Below are 21,401 nucleotides of genomic sequence, written 5' to 3' on the forward strand. Positions count from 1 at the left end.
AATTATTTAAACTGATTATTACCATCTACCTCCTTCCTGACTGATTTTCTTGGAAGGTAAATCCGCACCGGTGCTACTGTGACTTGGGGAGTTGCCGTGGATCCCAGGAAACAGAAAGAAAGACATCACCAAACCGTACAGGCGACGGACGTGAACCAGTGGGGCACTCTCTCCACCACGCTTTGTTCCCTGGAGCCAGTAGGTGGGCTGGGCAGAGAATTAAAGAATCATGGAAGCAGGGCTCTGACTTGCATGCGGGAGGGGCTGGTTCCCCCCAAACACATCGAAGTGGCTGTGGCGTCCCTGAGACATTTGGAACGTACGCTGAGTACGCCGATGGATTCTGGATAAAAAAGTGAGTCAGACATCAATGGTCAATTTATCATTTGATCACTTGCTGGGAAAATGCCTGATTTATTTGTAAAGTCAGTTATTTGTCATTTTCCTTAATCATAATTAGTGTGATCTGTAATGCATACAGCATATGATTTATTTAAAGGTAAATTTTTTTCAGATAACTGAATCTGAGTGTGAATGAAATACAGGCCCTGAGTGAATGATTTAAATGCTCCCGTGCAGGAAGCTTGTATAGACATGGGTTAACCTCCACCAGTAGCCGGCAGAAGAATGGGTTGGAAAATACCAGTATCTCTCACGCAGTTTAAGCACGTGGCAGGCAAGAGCCCCTTCTCCTATGAACTCTGAAGTGTGAACTCAGGGCTGCTGGGGCCTAGCAAGGAGCAGCCGTGCAGGTCCTGGGCCCCAACCCCCCTTTCCCGTCTCTCCTGCCGGGTGGACGGCAGCCTCTCTGTTTGGATCTGTGGCCCCAAGGCTGTCTTTGCTCAGCCAGCCCCCAGCCCAACCCACATGTTCCCTCAGAGTCCCGTGCCCAGCGGTGACCTCCGGTGGGCTTTCTGTGCTGGGAGGTGGGGGAGTCCCTGCAGGCATCTGTCCACGCCGCCCAGGTGCTGAGGGTCCTCACCCTGTCCCACAGCCACCGGCCTGGGGTCGGGCCGGGGTCAGGCCCGGGAGCCCCCGGGAGCATCCGTGGAGGGACTGGGTCTGCCCCTCCCACTGCCCCGTCAGCCACCGCAGCTCGTGAGGTTGGCAGTTACCCCTCCATTCTTCAGGGTCCCGGATTATCTGCAGGTTCCTAAATTCCGTATTGAAATGCAGAGTCCACTGGAGTGAGGACCCCACTGGCCTCCCGACTACGACGGTCGGTGGGGCCGGTGGGTTGGCTGTGGAGTCCCTGAGGGCAGGAAGGGCCAGGGTTCGGGCCTGACAGGCGGGTCTGCAAGTCTGGACACGACCGGCCGGGGCCAGCCGCCTGCGTAAGGATGACCGCACGGTGTTTCCCCGCATAAGATGCCTGAGAGCAGGTGCTGCTGAACAGGGAGCCCTGGGGCGCGTGTGCCCCGCTGAGCCCAGCTGGTTCAGCTCCCCTGCCGGGCCCTACGCTGAGGACAGCTTAGTTACCACGGACCAGGCAGAGGAGTAGATTCCCAGGTAGGCCTCACTGCAGGGCCACTTCAAACAGCCTCCATGGTGTCCCCAAAGGCAGTGGGTTCAGAACTGAACCAGGGAGGGGCCCACAGGGGAGGCTGTGAGCTGGGCCTGGAGGGCGGGGCCTTCCTCAGCCACGCCCACCGGGCCTTCCACCGTCAGTGTGGAGTCGCAGAGCCACTGACCACTCTTGGCCGTCTGTTACCTGTGGACGTGGGTCAAACACCCGCAGGGGATGGATGTCCCCTCTGAGGTGCGTCAGTCCACTTCCGTCCCCCACGTCCCTTCTTGCTGACGGGCGCTCACCAAGAGCCTCCTGTGCCCGATGGGCGGATGGTCTCATGGCATCAGCCTCCCAGGGCCCCGTGCCAGCAAACCCGATCGCACGGGCCGGGCGTGACGGCCGCGAGCAGACTCGGGGGAGTGCGGGGCCACATCTCCACACAGGAGCTGGAGGCTCGGTCAGAGCAAAGCAAAGCGACCGCGTCGTCACAGGCGACAGGCACACCCATCGTGCGCCTGCTTACAGAACGCAGGGGCGCGCAAGGTGATAAAGCGAGGGTTGCCGAGCCGCGGGGCGTTCCTGCGAGGGTCACACAACACAAGCCGGTGGACGGAAGGCTCCTGCAGCTTCCAGAGGCCTACCGTGACGGGGCTTCACGGGGCGGTCCAGTGGCCAGAGACGCGGAGGGAAGCTGGCATGTGGACCTGGAGGTTTCATTTTACAAACTCAATCCAAACGAATAGGGTGACATTTCCTGAGAGCTTTGTAAAGCTGGGTGGGAGGGACCCGCACAGGCTGGAGGACACCCCAGCTACAGACAGCCGTGTTCCCTCTGGCCAGGATGCCGGGCGAGGTGCGGGTCAGAGTCAGGAGCTGCGCCGTCCCAGCTGTATTAATAGCCATCTCTCACTTCAGTTCAAGAACACTGTTTTAATAGTCACTTGTGAATTCCCCGCTTTGTTGCCAATTATAGGATACAAATCATTTGTTTATGGCGGTCATTTAAGGCTTAGGGATGCTCTGCTCTGGAATCGGGCCTCTGGGTGCACTTTAATTGCTATTTTCTCTGGCTAACCAGTCGGCCCAGAGCAGAGACCCTGGAGTAATTTAAGGCCTATCTTCCCCAGCGTTGTTTGCATCTCTGTAAACCAGCCTGCCCACGAGATGACTGACAACATGTTTGGTTTCCTCTGAAGCCCGCTGCTCCCAGTGCCTCCTGCTGAGACGGGTCAGCCCTGCAGGTTGCTGTGCACTTGGGGGGCCGAGCACCCCCTCTCACCTGTCGGCTGCAGGGCTGCCCAGCCCGCCTCCCTGCTCTTGGCTGTGACGCACAGGAGAAGAGGGGAGGCCACTCCCTCCGAGCTTTGCCATGAAGCCTGGCACCTGGATAAGGCGTGTCCCTGCCAAAGGGAATGCCCACTCAGGTTCCACTCAGCTCTGAGCCTGGACGGGAAGTGTCTGGAGCTGGGGCCCCTCCCTCCTGGAGGTGAACAGGCGAGGAAAGGGACTTCACACCAACATCTACAAGTGTAAACGCGTGAGTCCCTTACTGTAGGAGGTCCAAGGAGATTTCCCTACCCCCTACCCTCATTCCATTCAAATAGGCTTCTGTGTAAATAGTATTCCAAGTGTGAACCAGGTGAGATGCTTGCCGAGGAGTTATTCAGAAGAGACCTTTCATCTTTCCCTCACACCAAATTGTCTGTTTTGGCTACTTCAGGATATTAAGAGGAAGGTCATGCCAACATTTACTTCTAAAGGCTTATGTTTGTTAATTTGACCCTCAAAACGTCTCTGTGAGGTAGGCAGAGTTGTTGTCCCTTTTTATATTTGGGAACTAAGGCCCAGAGTGGGTAGTACATTTCCCAAGGTCACACAGCTGTAAGCAGCAGGGTCTGAGTGTGCTGTGCTATCTCTCAATGTGGGCGATAGTCCTTTCTCATCTTAACGCTCTTTCTGACCTGGCTTTTGAACCACCACCAAGTACTGGGGTTTCTTCTCCATCCAATGTTTGTACTGTTTTCAAATGTCTTCTGCTGTATGGGTTTCCTGGGGCTGCCGTAGAAAGTTACCACAAATGGGGAGCTTAAAACAACAGACATTTTTCCTCTTGTGGTTCTGGAGGCCAAATGTCTGAAATCATGAGTCACAGGGCCTCGTGCCCTCAGGAGACTCCAGGTGAGTGTCCTTCCTGCCTCTTCCAGCTTCTGGGGATTCCAGATGTTTCTGGGCTTGTGGACACATCCCTCCAGCCTCTGCCTCTGTCTTCACCTATTTACAGCCCTCTGTGTCCTCCTCCTCTTATAAGGATACTTGTCGTTGGATTTAGGGCCTATGTGGATGATCCCAGGATGAACTCATCTCAAAATCCTTAGCTCAGTCTGCAAAGATGCTTTTTTCCAAATACGGTCACATTCACAGATTCCTGGAACAGGACACGGAGCTCTTCTTGGGGTGACCCTTCAACCCACTACAAACCCAAATATAGCTATCACCTCTAGACAGAGGGCGCTATACACACATTTGTTTGTTCAGTGAGCAGTTCCCCAGTGCCTGCCGAGCCCCTGCACGCTGCTGGGTGCAGCAAACGCAGGGGAGAGGAGGGTGGGCCCAACCCTGGCCTGGCGTCCACCACTCCAGTGGGCCCACTTGCCTGTGAGCGAGCATGGGTGAGGGAATCCTGCAGGGGCCTTGTCTACCCACCTACATGGCCTCTGCCCATGAACCTGCCTAGGCTCCAGCTCTGAGGGGCCTCTTGAAGGGAGATCCTGACCCTGGGCATGTGAGCCCCCAGCCATGACCCCCGTGTGGGTGCCAGACACCAGACGTGCCGTGGAGGGAGCTGGAATCCAGAGGCAGCCACCAAGGCCCTGGAGCTGGAGAGGTGGCCCATCGGGAGGGGATGGGCTTAGTGAGGTCAAGGTCATGGGGCCAAAGTTCATGCATTGGCCTCACCCACCGCGTGCCTGTGCAGCCCCTCCTGCAGAGGGAACAGTGTCCACCTGGCATCATGATTGATGCCCCTTCCCCAGGGATCTAAGTGGTAAGTGTCTCTTGGTATTTTGCGTGTTCTCGTATAAGCCGTGGAACACCCCTGTCTCTCCTTGTACCTCAACTTCCAGGATGCCCAGGCATGACGTCACTGGCCTGCTGCCTTGCCAACATGACCCGTTTTTGCTCAAGGTACCCTGTGCCCAGCCTGAGCCAAGGCACCATGGCTAGACTTTTCCCATCCTGCCCCGGGTTTCTCAGCGTCCCTCTCAGCAAGCAGTGGACAAGCGACCTGGACTCTGAGACCCAAGGTGAAAGATTGCAATTGCCTGATGAAGGGGACAGGCAAGGCTGGAACAATGCCTGGAGCTGCAGCATCTATCCTGTGACCATGAGGCCACAAGCATGGAGATGACAGTTAGGATGGGGGGACAGGGGACGGTAAGAGATGGGGAGTCCACAAGGAACCCCTCTCTGTGGACTTTGCGTCCCTGAAAAATAATTGCTCCTTACTAAACCATTGTTGGGGTTTTTGTGACTTTCAGGTAAACTGATTCCTCACCAATACAGGTGAATTCTGTGTTCAATTACATTTACTTCTCAAAAACAGCTTTCCTTATATTTACTTCTGCCTTTTCTCTTTATTACTTGAATGTTGTCTTTTATTTTTTTATTTTTATTTTTTATTTGCGGTACACAGGCCTCTCACCGCTGTGGCCTCTCCCGTTGCGGAGCACAGGCTCCGGACGTGCAGGCTCAGTAGTTGTGGCTCACGGGCCCAGCCGCTCCGCGGCATGTGGGATCTTCCCTGACCGGGGCACGAACCTGCGTCCCCTACATCGGCAGGCGGACTTTCAACCACTGCGCCACCAGGGAAGCCCTGATTTTCCAGTTTTGCATCTTATGATTGCTCTACTTTAATTAATGCATGCCATATCAATCCTTTTATAAATATGTGTAAATAAATGTGATATTTATATTATAAATTTTTATATATTTATATGATATAAGTACATTTATATATTATAAATATATGAATTTATGTTATGGTGTATCTTGGTATTTTGTGTGCCCTTGAAAGGAATGAGTATTCTGCACTTGAAAGTAATATTTATCTGCAGTGTTCTATAAATGTAGCATAGGTCAAACGAGTTTAAAGACTGCTTCAAGTTGTCTTTATTCTTACTGATTTTCTCTCTACTTGCTCTATAAGTTATTGATGGAAAAGTGTTTAAATCTCTCACCATAATTGTTTATTTTTTCTCATACTAGCGAAACTCCTTTAGTTTTATCAGTTTGTACTTCATTTTATTAAATGCATAAGTTTTTAATATTTTTTGTGGTTTCTTGAACACTTTATTATTATGAGATAATCTTCATCCCAGGTAATACTCTTTGCTTCACTTTGATATTAATATAAGCAGTCCAGCTTTCTTTGATTAGTGTTAGCATGGTATATATTCTGCATTCTTTATATTTTAAGTGGGTTATTATAGTTAGGTTTTTTTTTTTTTAAGTGATGGCCTTAGGGAATATGATCTAAATATTTAACTTATCACTGTCTACTGTCAAGTAATATTATACCACTTCATGTATGGTATAAGAACCCTATAAAAGTATACTTATAATCCTCTCAGTTCTTGTGTTATTACTGTTGTAAGTTATATTTCTACATAGGCTGTAAATACCTCAATACACTGCTATTGTTTTTCTTCAAATAGTTATCTTTTAAGAGATGTTTTTAAAGAAAAAAATGTCATTTATATTTACCTTCCTTGAGGCTCTTTATCTTGATATTTTATTCTAGATTTCCACCTGGTGTCATTTTCCTTCTTAAAAGACAGTGGCTGCTGGCTATGGATTTTTTTCAGCCTTTGTATGCCTGAAATTTATTTTGCCTTCATCTTTGAAAGTTAGTTTTGCTGGGTACGGTTTGTTTTATTTTGTGTTTTCTTTCAGAACTTTAAAGATGTTACTTCACTGTCTTCTGGCTTGAATGGTTTCCAATGAGAAATCTGCTTATGTTTGTTCCATATTCATAGTATACGTCTGTATTTTCTTCCCTGGCTAATGTAAAGATTGTTTCTCACTGGCTTAAAGAAAATTGATTACAACACACTTCGTGTTAGTTTTCTTCAAGTTTCTTGTGCGAGAGTTTTGCTGGGTTTTGGAATCTGTCTAAATTCATCAACTTCAACATTTATAGGTTACTTCTTCAAATACTTTTTCCCTTCCCTACTTTCAGGATCTCAAATTACACGCATACTAGACTGTGTGAAGTTACCTGACCTCTCACTCATGTTTTCAGTCTTTTCCTCTATGTGTTTAAGTTTGGATGATTTTTCCTGCTATTTCTTCAAGTTCATTAATCTTTTCCTTTACATTCTCTAAATTGCTGTTGTTCCATCTTATGTATATTTTATCTCAGATATTTTGATATCTTGATGTTTGACTAAAGTTTATTTTTTATATCTTTCCTATGTTTTTATAAAATTTTCAACCTGTACTTTCTTGAACATATGGAATATAGTTTTTTTTAAAATTGAAGTATAGCTGACTTACAATAATATATTAGTTTAAGGTGTAAAACATAGTGATTAAATATTTTTATAGATTACACACTATACAAAGTTATTATGGTATTATTGACTACATTCCCTGTGCAGTACATTACATCCATTACTTGGAATACAGTTATAATAATGTTTTAATGTCCTTGCTGCTAATGATATCCTTTGTGTCATTTCTGGGTCTGTTTCTATTGATTGGTTTTCCTTTCATTATAGATCATGTTTTTCTGTTTCATTCCATGCCTGGTAAACTTTATTAGACTTTGTAAATTTTGTCTTGTTGGGTGCTAGATATTTTTTATATTTCTATAAATATCCTTGAACTTTTCTCTGGATTACAGTTAAATTACATGAAGAAAAGTTTGCCTCAGGCCTTGCTTCTAAGCTTTGCTGTGTGGTACCAGGGAGGCCTTTAGTCTGGGGCTAATTTTGTCCTGCTATTGACTCTCTACAATTATGTCCCATTAATTACATGTGTTTTCTATTCTGGCTGGTGGGAACACAGACTGGCTCTGTTCTTACTCCTGTGTGTGCTCTCGGGACATCTCTCTGTCCACAGAGAGCTTTCTCACATGCGTGCACTGGCCAGCATTCAGCTTTGCTCAGCAGGGTGAGGACAGGGTCTCTGCAGGTCTTTGCAGCTCCCTATCTGTGTATAATTCCTCTTTCTAAGAATACCCTGCCCCATGAGCTCTAGCTGCCTTGAGCACCACAAAAATCCAATTTTTTTTTCAACTCAGGGAATGCACTTGATTTTGCATCATTTTCCCCTCCCTGCACTGACATCTGGACTCTCTCTCTAGCAGGGAGCTGGGGACAATCCTAGGATTCACCTGGTTTGTATTTTCTCACAGCGATTTCTGGCTTGTGCTGCCTGCTGTCCAGTGCCTGAAAACTATTGTTTCATATATTTTATCAGTTTTCTTTACAGTTGTTTCAAGTGGGGAATGTAAACCCCACCTCTGTTACTCAATCTTGATAGAAATCTAGGTTGTTTTTGACAGTGATTTAAATCAGTTCCTACATTAACAGCTGACCTCAGGGAGCTCATACATTTAACTAATATGTGTTGAGCAGCAACTCTGTGCTTGGCTTTGTTCTAGATGCTGGGGCTGTGGTGGTGAGCCAGCCAGACGAGACGTCTTCCCGTGTGGAGCTTATACTCCGTGAGGTGTAGACTGACAATAAACAGATAAGCAGAGGGCACCAGGTGTTGGGAGTGATAAGTGCTGTGGGAAAAAATAAATCTAGGCAGGTGGGATTGAGAGTCTGTTTGTTGCGCAAAGTACAGTGGCCTTGAGGAGAAGATTCTGGATCAAGTACCTTCAAGACGTGAGTGTGTGAGCTCTGCAGATACCTGGGTGAGAGAGATCCAAGCAGAGGATGTGGCAATGCATAGCACTGACTGATAGTCCAGAATTCCTGAGAAATAATTAGGAGAACACACTATAGACTGAGCAAAATGAGGTTTGAGAAAAGATAGTAGTAGGTCCTGGGTTACATTCATAGTCTGCTTTAGCATTAGAAATAAAACTCTGCTCTTCATGCCTTTGGGGTCCAGATCATCAGAGATGTCTGAGGAGAAACTTCCTACCCGTTTCCAGACAGGGAAACTGTGGTGGATGAGAATGAAAAGATTGACTCAAAATTATCTCTTTTGACAGTGGTTGTGCTGTAGGAAAAGAGGGGAGGGTAATGGTGTAGTTGATAGATGTGTCTAGGGTAGCCTTGAGCACTCATGAAGCCCCTTGGGTCTTCAGGTTACCAATGAGGGGCAGCGACCCATGAAGAAAGTGAGGAAGAAGATGTATGTTCTGATGGCTGAGGACGCCTTAGTAACAACTGACTGCATCAGTTCATAATCTCTGTCTGCGATGGGCATATTTTTCTGTTTCAATTCTATGGAGCTTGAGCAAAAAATGCAGATCCTGGGGTGTCCTGGAGCATTTTTTCCAACCCTTTAAATCTTAATATTGTCTGTAGTAAAATAATAGGAATAGAAGTCTCTACCTTATAGGGATTTCAGGAAGATTAATGAGGATAATACGTTCAAAGCCTTTATAACTCTGCCTGGTACACAGCAAGTGTACATGTGGTAAGACCTTATCAGATATTAGCTCTCACCATCATCATCACCATCCTCACCACTACCATCATGATTACTCTCATCATCAACAACATAACCACCATGATCACCATCCTATCATTACCATCACATTATCATCATTACCATCACCACCCTCAGCATCAACCATCCCCATCACCATCATCACTAACTTTGACATCATCACCATCACCACCACTATCATCATCACCACCACCACCACCAGTATCATCAGCAGCAGCACCGTCATCTTCACAATTGTCATCCCCACTACTGTCACTCCCACTTACAGCATCACCATCATCATCAACAACATAAACCACCACCATTATCACCATCGCCCCCAACTTATCATCACTAGCATCACCATCATCATTACCATCATCACTGTCAACAGCACCACCAGCATCACCATTGTCTTCACCATCACCTTAATTATCACCACCCTCAACACCAGCATGCGCTTATTTCTGAAAAGCTCTTCTTCCTAGTTTGGATATTCAACACCTTTATTACCATCTTCAGAGGAACAGTTGAGTGACATGGACTTCCATCCAGGGGAGGAAACGAGAACTCTGTAACCTGGGTGCCAAGTGAATCCTTCCATTATGAAGAGTGAAAGAAACCTTGATTTCAGACTCTAAGAAATGACTCCTTCCCACAGACAGTACTAGTTACACAGAGCCCCTACTGTTTCGGATTCCACCCTTAAATTCATAGCTAGAAGTGATTGCACCAGCACCAGAGTGGAGTGAATTTCGATTTCAATCATTTTATTGGCATGACAAAGTATACAGGAATTGCCAATGTTAATACATCGAATCCCAGTGTCTCAGAGGTGGTCATTGATCATGTGTCTTTATTCCTCATTGCTGTCTTTCCAAGTCTGTGTCAGGCTCTAGCTACTTTAAGGTTGCTCCTGCCAAAATTTAGGCTTATTTCAACTTTATAGTTTTTCTTCTTATACCTGCCTTGACAGTGCTTCTTCACCATTTTCAAAAATTGGAGAGAAATATTGTCTACATTTCTGCATCTCGTAAGGAGGAGTAAGCACCATATTTTGTCTAATTTACTGCTTTCTTGTGACAATTATTGAGTTATGTTCCGTTTACTTTTTCTGGTTAGTAAGATCAATAGCACAGAAGATAAGCCTAGATTATTATTTCAATTATCATGTCTGTCAGGCAAAAATTACAATGTTCAGGTATAGTCAGAGCTGGTCAGTTATTGAATACTTAGGAAATATAATTCATACAGTTTAGTGGTTACATAGGAACCATTTTAGCAATTGTTTCACCATCCTATCTTGAGATAAAATTACTGAACTGAGACGTGATAATTTGGCCAACAATCCAATAGTGCTCCTGAGAATTTTTTTCTCATAACACCCAGGAGCATTACACTATCAATTTTGTTCTTTTTGAGTTTCTATCGTGGAGCACTGTCATGGGTAAGGAGGGGTTCAGCCAGTATATATAGTATATTTTGTATAGTAATAAAGTATGGTCTTTAGCCTGATGGTTCTTTCCCTCATTTTTTAAAATCCAACATAGGAGCTGTAGAAATCCAAGAAATCCTCTATGTTTTCCTCATACCCCCTAATTCTTCCTCCTAGACCCCCACTCCAGACTGCTATAGAGTAAATGAGTATCAGACATATAGAAACGATATGTCCCAGTACCATAGATCAGAAAATTGTAGGTAAGTTTAAATGTATCTTCACCCAATTCCAATGTCCTTAGCTCTACCGTAAAATGTAATCTTTTCGGTAAATTGAGGCTTTTCTGATATTTCCTAAAAATCAGTCATTTTTTATGTCTGAAAAATTGTGGCTTAAAATATTCTGTGTCACAGCCCCCCACTGCTCCTCTCCTGTGGCAAAACAAGCCCCCCCCCCCCGGTGAGGCTTTATTTTGGGGAGTCTATTTCTGCAACTGTTTTCTAATACTCCCTGTTTAATATTTTGTGATTGTCTCCCTGGTGGTTAAAATGCTTTGAGCTAGGGCTGCATTTCAAGCAGGTTTGCTTTTCCAAAGCCTGGAGGTGCCCAATTCACTGTGTGCAAAAGAAAATGGATAATGAAGCACTTTAATTAATGTGAATATTATGAAATTTTAACTGCGGTTGATGGGCTCCAGTTAAGAATCAATCACTGTCTCTTACTTCTCTGATGAGTCTGAGAATCTGTGAAATGAAACACCACCAAGATACTCACATAGGAAGAGCCAGTTGGAGGAAAGACTTTTGATTTATTGGAAGCCAGGTAGGACGGGTCTGATACAGCATCCTGGGGCTTTATGAGCCTATAATACTTGTGTAATGAAGGTTATTCCTGCACTCATAACATTTCATACTCTGGTTTGTACTCAATCATCACCCTACACTGTGAGGCTTGGATGAATAAACATATTAATTATAGAAAGAATCCTTCCGTGGATGGGTGATGCGGAGTGTTCCAGGGCAAGCCGTATTACAGAAAGGAGAAAACTCTCTGTGAGGGTCCTGGCAGACCCCCACAGGTGGTAACAAGCTCCTTGGCAATTCCCTCTAGGGTGCAATTTTCTGAAAGTTGGAAACTGAGGGTTCCTTTGGGGTGTCAATAACCCATAGTTCTAAATAAAGTCAAATTTACAGTTACACTGAAATCTTGTTCACAGCTTAACCTTCACTCTGGAAGGGTTCTAGCCTTTTCCACTGTCCCCAATACTCTGGTGAGTTGCTGGGGGTCCTCCTGGCGCATGAGCCAGTGCTCTTCCCCATCTTTGTTAGCAGGGCCTCCTGGGATGCAGTCCCTCCACCTGAGGTCCGCCCTGCTGAGCGGGGGACTACTGATCAGTCCCAGCCTCCTGCCTCTGAGCCTGGTTGATGCTGAGAAGGCGATGCTCCGTCTTTCCTCACAGTGCCCAGTTTGTCAGGTTTCTTGGCCTACAGGGTCCGGGGGCTGGGAGTACCTTGCTGGAATGGTGAGGTGGGGATGGGCACCTGTCCCGCCTGCCCCTGGACACCCAGACCCACTGGCTGCCATGGGCTTGGGCCCACACCACAGCCAGCTCCAGCCCATCTCGTCTGCGAGCTCTCTCCACGGAATTTAGTATGTGTGGTTTTGAAGGGCTGGAAACATTTCTGATCATATCACTTTTTATAAGCTTGTAGTTGAAAACTATTGAGCCTTCTTCAGTGAATTGCTGCTAATCTCGGTCACTACCTTCTTGGGTCCTGAAGCTGGCTTTTTAAGCCCCAGTCACACTTGACACGTATCCCTGCAGAATGATACTAGATTGGTTTGCAGCATATCTGGAGGGTGCCCTCGGTGCCTGTGCCAGCAGTGTTGAGTGTTTTGAACAGGTCAATGCAGGGGGTTCCTCTCAAGGCCGTCCACACAGACACTCACCTGTGGGTTGGACCAGACCTCGTCCCCACCAGGTGTGCCTTCGCCCAGGCGTGTTCTGTCTCACTTGGCAGCCAGCATGTCCTTGATGAGCTCAGTGGATAACCTGACCCCAGCGTTTCCCTTCCTGCAAACCTGGAAACTTACTGGACCAGAAGATGACACCTTGGTCTGAAGGCTTCAAGGTTCCGTGACTATGGCCACAGGGTCCCTCCTATTTTGAATCCTAACTCAGGCCACACAAGTGTCCAGTGAGCCTTTGACCCTGGATAGTGCCCTATTTGGCCATTTGTAGGCGGACTGAGCTATCAACAGATGTGTACATTTCAGGACAGGTGGACTTGGAAAGAAGAGATACATCCTTCCAGAGTATAGTGTGCTCTAGTAGCTAGAGTAGCTGACCTGTGTCTGGTGTTTTAGGTTCACTTGGTGATTTCACAAACACCAGCTTCCTGTTCCCATGGTAACATCTGAGAAATTAGGCATCGCAGCATCATGGGCTCAGCAGTGAGAGTTTAGCAGGTGCCCCAATACCGAGTCCTGATCTCGGGTTAGCACAGCCAGGACCCCAGATTCTACCCTCTTCATTCTGATCCGATTGCCTGAGGTTAACATGTCACCAGAGCCCCTGGAACGTGACGACCTCGCCGGCATCAAGCTGCTGAGGGCAGGGACGAGCACTTTAGGGCTAAGCCTGTTCGTTATCTTCTGTGCAAGTGACACTCCCCTTGCAGCTGATTTTGTGTCCCCGCCCCCCCACCAAGCCTGGAAATGGCCGAGCTTTCCCCCAGCCACAGGCAGGTCCTGTCCGTTAGCTATCGCGTCCAATTTCCCTGCATACAATCCTGTGGCCACTCAACCTCAATGATCCCCGCCCTCACTCCCTGTCCCCCAGAAGATGGATGGCCCGCGTCCTCAATCACAGGAAGGCATTTCAATAAAAATCACACTCTGTCTGCGTCCCATTTTCCCTCTGAGAGGGGGGAAGCAACCTTATTAAATCAAATTAGATGTGACTTTTAAACTTCCTCTTGCAGCAGTCAATTGAACATCTGAATCCTATCATAACACATTGCCTTTTTATGAGTAAATTGACTCTACTTGGTCCCTTGGGAGTTTCCTACCTCCTTTCCATATTCGGGGAGAAACGGCTCCCCTCCAGCATGGGTCGCAGAGCCCGGTCCCGCCCTTGCTGGACCCGAGGACCTACTCCTGGTCCCAGCTCACCTGTGACCCGGGTTCCTCAGCTCCAGAGTTTGGCCCTGGGGCACCTGTCAGAGACAGAGGCAAGTCAGTGGGCCTCGGGGCCCAAGGTTCGGTATCACCAGCTGCTCCGGGGAGTTAGGTGGTGGCTAGTCTCATGGGAGCCTCTTCTCATGTGAGGCCCTGTGGCTGTGAGCAGGGGTCAGCGTGCAGCCAGGGAAGGCATCTCCCGACCCACCGAGGCCACAGAGCCCACTCATGCTGGGAAGATTCTGGAAGGTGCCCTCAGGGACTGTGTCTGCAGCTTTGAGTCTGGAGGAACCAAATCCAGGGCTGGTGGAGGCTGCAGGGCACCTGCCCTCTGCTCAAAGTCGTGGCCAAATCCAGGGCTGGTGGAGGCTGCAGGGCACCTGCCCTCTCCTCAAAGTCGTGGCCAAATCCAGGGCTGGTGGAGGCTGCAGGGCACCTGCCCTCTGCTCAAAGTTGTGGCCGGGTCTGCAGGGAGGGGACGTCAGTGGCGCCACCTCATCCATGACAGATGCAGCCTGTGCCCTTTGCACAGGTTCATGAGCAGACGTCCTTGCTTCACAGATGAGGAATCAGGAGGTCAGGGGGTTCGGGGAATGCATGCGCCCAGAGCTGTGTAACTTTGTGCCTGCCATTTACCTGCCACGCCAGCGGGGCCACGTTCCTCACTCGGTGCTGGCCCGACCCTAGCAGTAAGGACGGCCCTGGGACCACTCATGGCTCTGTTGGTGGAGGAACGTGCGGTGTCTGCCTGCCTGGCTGTCTGTCCCGCTGTTCTTTATGGGTCCTGGTCATGGTCCCAAAGAGATTTTATACCAGGGCACGGAATTATTTGTTGGCTAGAAATAGCAAGCATCTTAAGAAAACCTGGAAAGATACCCGGTGTACGTGTGCTCTGTGTAGATACAGACGTAGAGCTAGATGTACATTTATATGTGGATGTAGATGTGGATATACATAGAGGTTAGATTTAGATATAGATTAGATATATGGATGATATATATATATATATATATATATATATATATATATATATATGTAGATACAGAAGTAGGAGCTCTAGAAGTAGATTGTGTGGATAAAGATGTAGATGTAGATGATACAGATGTAGATGTGGGTATAGATAGAGGTTAGATTTAGATATAGATTATATATATATATATGATGTATATGTATATGTAGATATAGAAGTAGGTGCTCTAGATGTACATTGTGTGGATACAGATGTAGATGTGGGTATAGATAGAGATCAGATTTAGGTATGGATATAGACTAGATATAGGTATAGAAGATATAGATCAGATATGAATATAGATGATATATACATGCATAGCTATAGATAATACAGATATAACTGTAGATATAGATGTATAGGTAGATGTACAGATTAGATTCAGACATAGATTAGGTGTGGATGTAGGTAGTTGTTCCTTCGCCCGCTTTGACAGAAGAAAGGCTCACTTTGTTAAGGGCACTTGAACTTGGAGTCTTGGTGAGCACAGATGCTTGGCATCAAAGCAGACCCTTTTAAGAAAGACAAGACCTAATCTCAACATTGGAGGTTATTTCTAGTAACTCTTAGGAGGGAAATCATCCTGATCTCAGCCAGTGACACACCAACAAACCCACGTGGGTGACAGTGACATGGGAGGGGGCCGTCGTCGCCTGGAGGCTGGCTCTGTCCCACCATCTCCTGAGACCTGGAGTCTGGGACCCTCAGGGAATTGCCAAAGTTAGTGTGGTTGTGGAAAGGGTGCTGTGAGCTGTGGGGTGAACTGAGGGCAGGGCTCCCGGCGAGCGTGCCCTAGGGGAGCTGGAGCTCGGAGGTGAAGGAGGGCAGAGCAGACGTGTGTTCTGGCAGGACCCAGGGTAATTCCTGGCCAAGTGGACATACATGGAGGTTCCCAGAGACTGAAAACAGCTGGGACAGCCCAGGGCCCGAGGGCCTGAGGCCCCGAGGCCCCGCACAGGGTCCAGTCACGCAACGCGGCTCAGCCCCACTCCAAAATGGGCTCCCAGAGCCCAGAGGGGCTCAACGGCTGCCCAGGTCACATGGCCAGTGGGCAGCAGAACAGCCCCTGCCCCACCCCTACAGGCCCCATGGAGCCAGGAGTTGTGCTGGGTGAGTGTGTGGCCCCACCTTGCCCGCCACGCAGGGCTCTGGAGAGACCCATCATGTCCCCTTGGAGGATGGAAATGCTGAAAAAACCCACACACCCCAGAGGAAATTAACAAAAGTTAGAAAATAATAAACAGAATTCAGAAATTTTAAAGAATGATGGCATGACCAGAGATTCTAAAGGGAACTGGATCAAGAGGAAACCTCACATTTAACACGTAGAATTCTACCAAGACTACAACCTTTTTAAAGGATAACACAGGCAAAAGAAATGAAAAGATTGCTTCTGTTAATGAAGCTCAACTTCATCCTGAAGTAAGATTTTATAATCGGTGTGTCCCATCAAAGGCATCATAAACAATTGGAAAGACCTCTTAACATAAAAGGCATCCATAGAAAAATTCTGCCATAAAGGTATTCGTTCATTCGTTGCACCTGTAATAGCTCAGCACCTGAGGTGGGACGGGGCTGTTCCAGGTTCCAGGAAACATTAATGAGTGATCAGAGAGGGTTCTGTCCCCAGCTGGTTTCTACTGTAGTGGGATGGACAGAAAGCAGTGTGCCAACACACGTGTATACACACATGCACACTTACACACACGAACACTGTCGGGGGGTAACTGACAAGGGGACGTTAGAGAGAAGGGGAGGCCCCGAGCCTGGCTGTCAGGAATCTGGTCCCAGCCAGTGCCCCAGAGGGAAGGCTTTGGGGGACCCCACAGGCCAGTTTCCAAGGCCCTGAGGCCAGTAGTGCTCATGTTCTAGGAGTAGCAGGAAGCCACGTGTGTTCGGTCTGTCTGTCTGTTTGAACAGGAACAGGGTGGAGGGAGGAGATGAGCTTGGAGACGGGGGCAGGAGGTGGGATGAGGTAGCCAGTGAGGAACTGGTTGTATTCCCAAGGCAAGGGGTGGGTCTAGAGCCTGGTGAGCTGGGGCAGCCAGTGGGTCAGGGGGCTGCTGTGGGAGAGATGCAGGTGGTGTGGACCAGTGTGAGGGTTAGGGGGTCTGCAGTGGGAACCTGGGGAGATGCAGGTGGTGTGGACCAGGGCGGCTCTGAGGGCAGTGAGGTCTGCTTAGATTCCAGACACTTTCTGAGGCCAAGCTGACAGGGATGCTGGTGGACGGGACATGGGTGCGAGTGAGAGGGACCAGTGGAGGATACTTTGAGTTTTTGGTCCCCGACAGCCAGGTCAGTGGTTGTTCCATATTTACTGAGATGTGGGGAGCCTGGACTTCCAAGTGGAGGTGAGGTTGGCTGGGAGGTGAGTCCAGAGCTCTGAGGAGAAGGCAGGGCTGAGCCATGAGTGTGGGCATCACCCGGACACTGGCCAGCTGCAGAAAAGTGGATGTGACACAGACACAGTTCATGGGAAAAATATGCAGAAGATTAAAAAAGACTATTTAAATGTTCCCTTTTCTTAGAAAATAAAACTGAGTAGCTGAATGAAAAGAAAGAGGCTTATAGTTTTGTTTACTAAATGATCCAAGACAAAAATAATACCGCTGTTGGAAGGAACACCCTCTGACTGCAGGTACTTGAGACGTTCACGAGAAGAAACTTGTCAGTAGGTGAAGGTGTTTCACAGCTCAACCTTGCCTCTATTATTTCCCTTCTAGTCATCCAAATTTTGGGAAAAGACTGAAAAACTCATAGATGTTTAGACATAAAAATATATTTTGGGACTTCCCTGGTGATCTAGTGTTTAAGACTCCTCTCTACCACTGCAGGTGACACGGGTTCGATACCTGTCAGGGAAATAAGGTCTTGCATGACATGCACACTGCCCCCCCCCCAAAAAAAAGAAAAAAAAATTTAAAAATGTATTTTGAACTGATATTGATGATATTGAAAAACTGAGATAGCCTACAAGTTAAACAGTGAAAGATTATTTTAAAAGTGGTCCTTCCATAAGATGAGCTATTATAAGATTAAGAGATATTATTGAGAAGAATTTCATAATGGTGAGAACTCTTCACAATATTTTAGTTGAAACAATGTGCATTTTAAACATTAAGTACACATTCTATATGCAGAGAAGAAAGACTGGAAGGACGTGTATTAACATGTTAAGAACAGTGGTTTCTGGTGGAGAATTTCAGGTGGTGATAACTTCCTCCTTTCTCCTGTGCCGTGCTGTGGGTTGTGGTGTTTCTTCTGTGCTTTACTTATAGTTGTTGTTCTATTTTTCCTCTAGTGATTTAGAAGTTATGACTCTATTTCAGTTCTTCTAGTAATTGCCTTTTGATGTGTAATACAAATATATAAACTAATGATTTTCTATTACAGAAAATAATAGAGTCCAGAGTGAGCTTGTATATCTCGTCCTCAAAGGAGACAAACAGGGCCTTCAAACCCTGTACCATCCCTAACTTGGAAGCTTTCTCTTTCCGGCTTGTGCACACTTTTATTACAGCTTGATAATTATTTAGGCTTAATTATATGTTTTTTGGTTCTGTTGTTCATTGATGTTTTAAGTCCTGTGTATTTCTCTTTCCAAATACAATTCTCCTTTTAGAAGATTACATCCTAAGATAATTATTTCAGAAATCCTGATTATTCAAAGACACTTATTGAGCACTTACTGTGTTTCAGGCAGTATTGCAGGTGCTTGGGGGAACACAGTGAACAAGCACGGGGGCTGTGTGTCTTAGGTTCCTGTGAGCTGGGCTTCTGAGTCCTGGAGCGATGGCTGGCTTGCCAGGGCCCAGCACGTATCACAAATTCTTTCTTTCCTGTGTCAGAGCACTTACAACATTACAGCATTGTCTTCTTAAATTCAGTGGTACCGTGGCGGAATGTCACACCAATATTATTTCTGTTTCTTTGTGGATAATCAAATAGTTTTTTTTTTTCCTTTGCATCTTTAAAAGCTTTTCGAATTTTTCATTTATTCTCGGCAATCTAAGATTTCACCAGGGAGTGCCAAAGTGTGAGTCTTCTGATGGGTCTTTAAACCTAAATGCGTTCTTCCTTTCTTGAGCTTCGAGAAGTTTTCTGGCATCAGTTCTCTTTCTGGAGCCTCACTCTGCCAGTGTCCTGGTTTGATCTTCTCATTCACAGATCCGAGCTCTGACTGCGCTATCGAGTTATTTAGCTTCCCATTTTGTTATTTGTTTCTTCTTCTGTTTTTATTTTTGGTTTTAGGGCAGGTATTTCTTGAAGGAGAACTCTTACTTTTAGGACGTTTTCCATTCTGCATATTTTAGTCTGCAGTTTTCTCTCCTCTGATTCTTCGTTATTTCTAGCCTGTGCTTCTTTTAATTCCATTAATTTATCAACATAAAAATTCATTATTCTATCTTGTTTTCCAGTTCTGTGATGGAATGCACACACATGCATGCTGTTCTGGACTGAATGTTTGTGTCCTCCCTTCCCAGATTCATTGAGGCCTTAACCCCCACTGAGATGGCATTAGGAGGTGGGGCTTTTGGGAGGCAAGATTAGATTTAGATGAGTTTGTGAGGGTGGGGCCCTCATGATGGGATTCGTGCCCTTAGAAGAAGAAAAGAAAATCAGAGTTCTCTCTCCGCCCAGTGAGGACACAGCAAGAAGGTGGCCATCGGCAATTCAAGAAGTGGGACCAGCCAGACAGCACATCTGCCCATGGGCTCTCAGCCTCCAGAACTGTGGGCATACATGCTTGTTGTTTAAGCCTCCCCCCCCCATGCCCCCATCAGTGGTGCTTTGTTTTAGCAGCTTGAACAGATGGAGGCATGCAAACAATTCTGAAGGCTCAAGGTTTTCAACATATGTCTCTGATCAATTGTGGAACCTGGTAGAGCTGACAGCTTTGGAAATGGCGAACTGTGGTGATTTGGTAAAAAAGAGAGTGGGCATGGGAACCACGAAGGCTACATAATACTGATTAGTGTACAACTAATCAGATGATTTGGAAGAAGTTACAACGAGAAAGGAATCAGCTGTACAAGGAATACGGGCTGAATAAGAAGCTATGCTAAAAAAGTGAATCCTTCCTTGGTAGGATTACAAGAGGGCCGTGTGCCACAGATGGTGGGCCTTCATTTTTAGAGATGTGTAAGAAAGCTTCTCATGACATTTTGATAACCAGGAGCAGTGAAATGATTATGTAAATGATATTAGATTTAGGTGATTAAAAACTGAATTAATTGTTGTATTTGGGGAATATCAGTTAAAAAAGTTTCTTTACTTAAAAAAAATGTATTTTAATTTTTTCCCCAATTTTATTGAGACACAGCTGACATGTAACATTATGTAAGTTTCAGGGGCTACTAAATGAAGTACTGATGGAGTTGTGGGGACTTACCCGTGTCACCCCCTGTGGAGTGTTGAAGGTCGCTGAATTATCAGATGTCACAGTTGTTTGGGGAGGGACAGGGGTGCTGGAGAAGGGAGTCAAAACTCGAGTTGGTAAAGTGAATATTTTAAAATGAATGGGAAGAAATTAACAAAATCAATGTTAGTAATAGCAAACGTACGTCTTACCTGAGATTTTAAAAAACACAGGACTAGATTTACAGAAGTCAGGTCCAGTGAAGGCGTTGTGTTGACCACAAGTTAAGCACAAGCCAGCATCACAAGGTGGTGAAAACACCTTCAGAGTCATGGTCCAGGGTGAGATTTTGCAATCAGGAGAGGAGAACAAATGCATGTTCTTTGAGTACTTGAGGTAAACTTGTGATTAAGTCAATGTATCCATACATTATTTCATTAAAGAAAAATGATGTTGGTCACTTCTGTTGCATGGAAAATGTTAGGAGTCAAAATTTGGGGTTACAAATAAAAACCTGGTTTGTTGGCAAAAGCTGTTGAAGAGACCTTTGAGTTACCGTGTTGCTTGTGGGGTAAGAGCATAGGGTTCTCGGTGCTGGTGTCCTCCCAACATGGTTGGGACTGAGATGCTCACTCAGCTGAGGCTTTGCCCCGACTTTTATGCACTTGCTCCCATGGGTGTAAGCTTGGGAGGACCTGCACTCTACCTGAATCCCACACCTGGTTTCTGGAAGATGGGTTTCCAAACGTCTTGACAACAAGGGTCTCACTACTGTTTCTCACCTGTGCTGTGGGGACTGGAAGACAAAGCTGATACTTGGGGTCAAGGAGCTTGGAGTCTGTGCCCCAGGTCCACCACTGACTAGCGGAGTGGCTGGTGGAAATCAGAGCCTGTCCAGGGCTGCCCCACCCCAATCATAAAATGAGGAAAGTAAATCCTGCATCGTAGGATCGAGGGCCAGCATGTTAAGTTAGCCCCGTACCTGGAACATGGATTTGATTTTAAAATTGACTTCATTTCTTCATCTCTCTCCCGAGGCCACTGTCTTCCAGGAGCTCCTCCGGGTCGTCCTGCAGGCAGATGGTTCTGGGTTCAGGGCTCTTGCTTGTGCACAGATCTGCATCTCCTCCTTCTGCTGGACCATCCCCCCCATTCTCTTCCTGTGCTTTGGTCGTTCTAGGGGATCCATTCCACATTCTGTGACACCCACCTTCCCCTTGTACCACCTCAAATCCAC

Source organism: Grampus griseus (genome assembly GCF_964374135.1).
Source record: "Grampus griseus genome assembly, chromosome: 3".
NCBI lineage: Eukaryota > Metazoa > Chordata > Mammalia > Artiodactyla > Delphinidae > Grampus > Grampus griseus.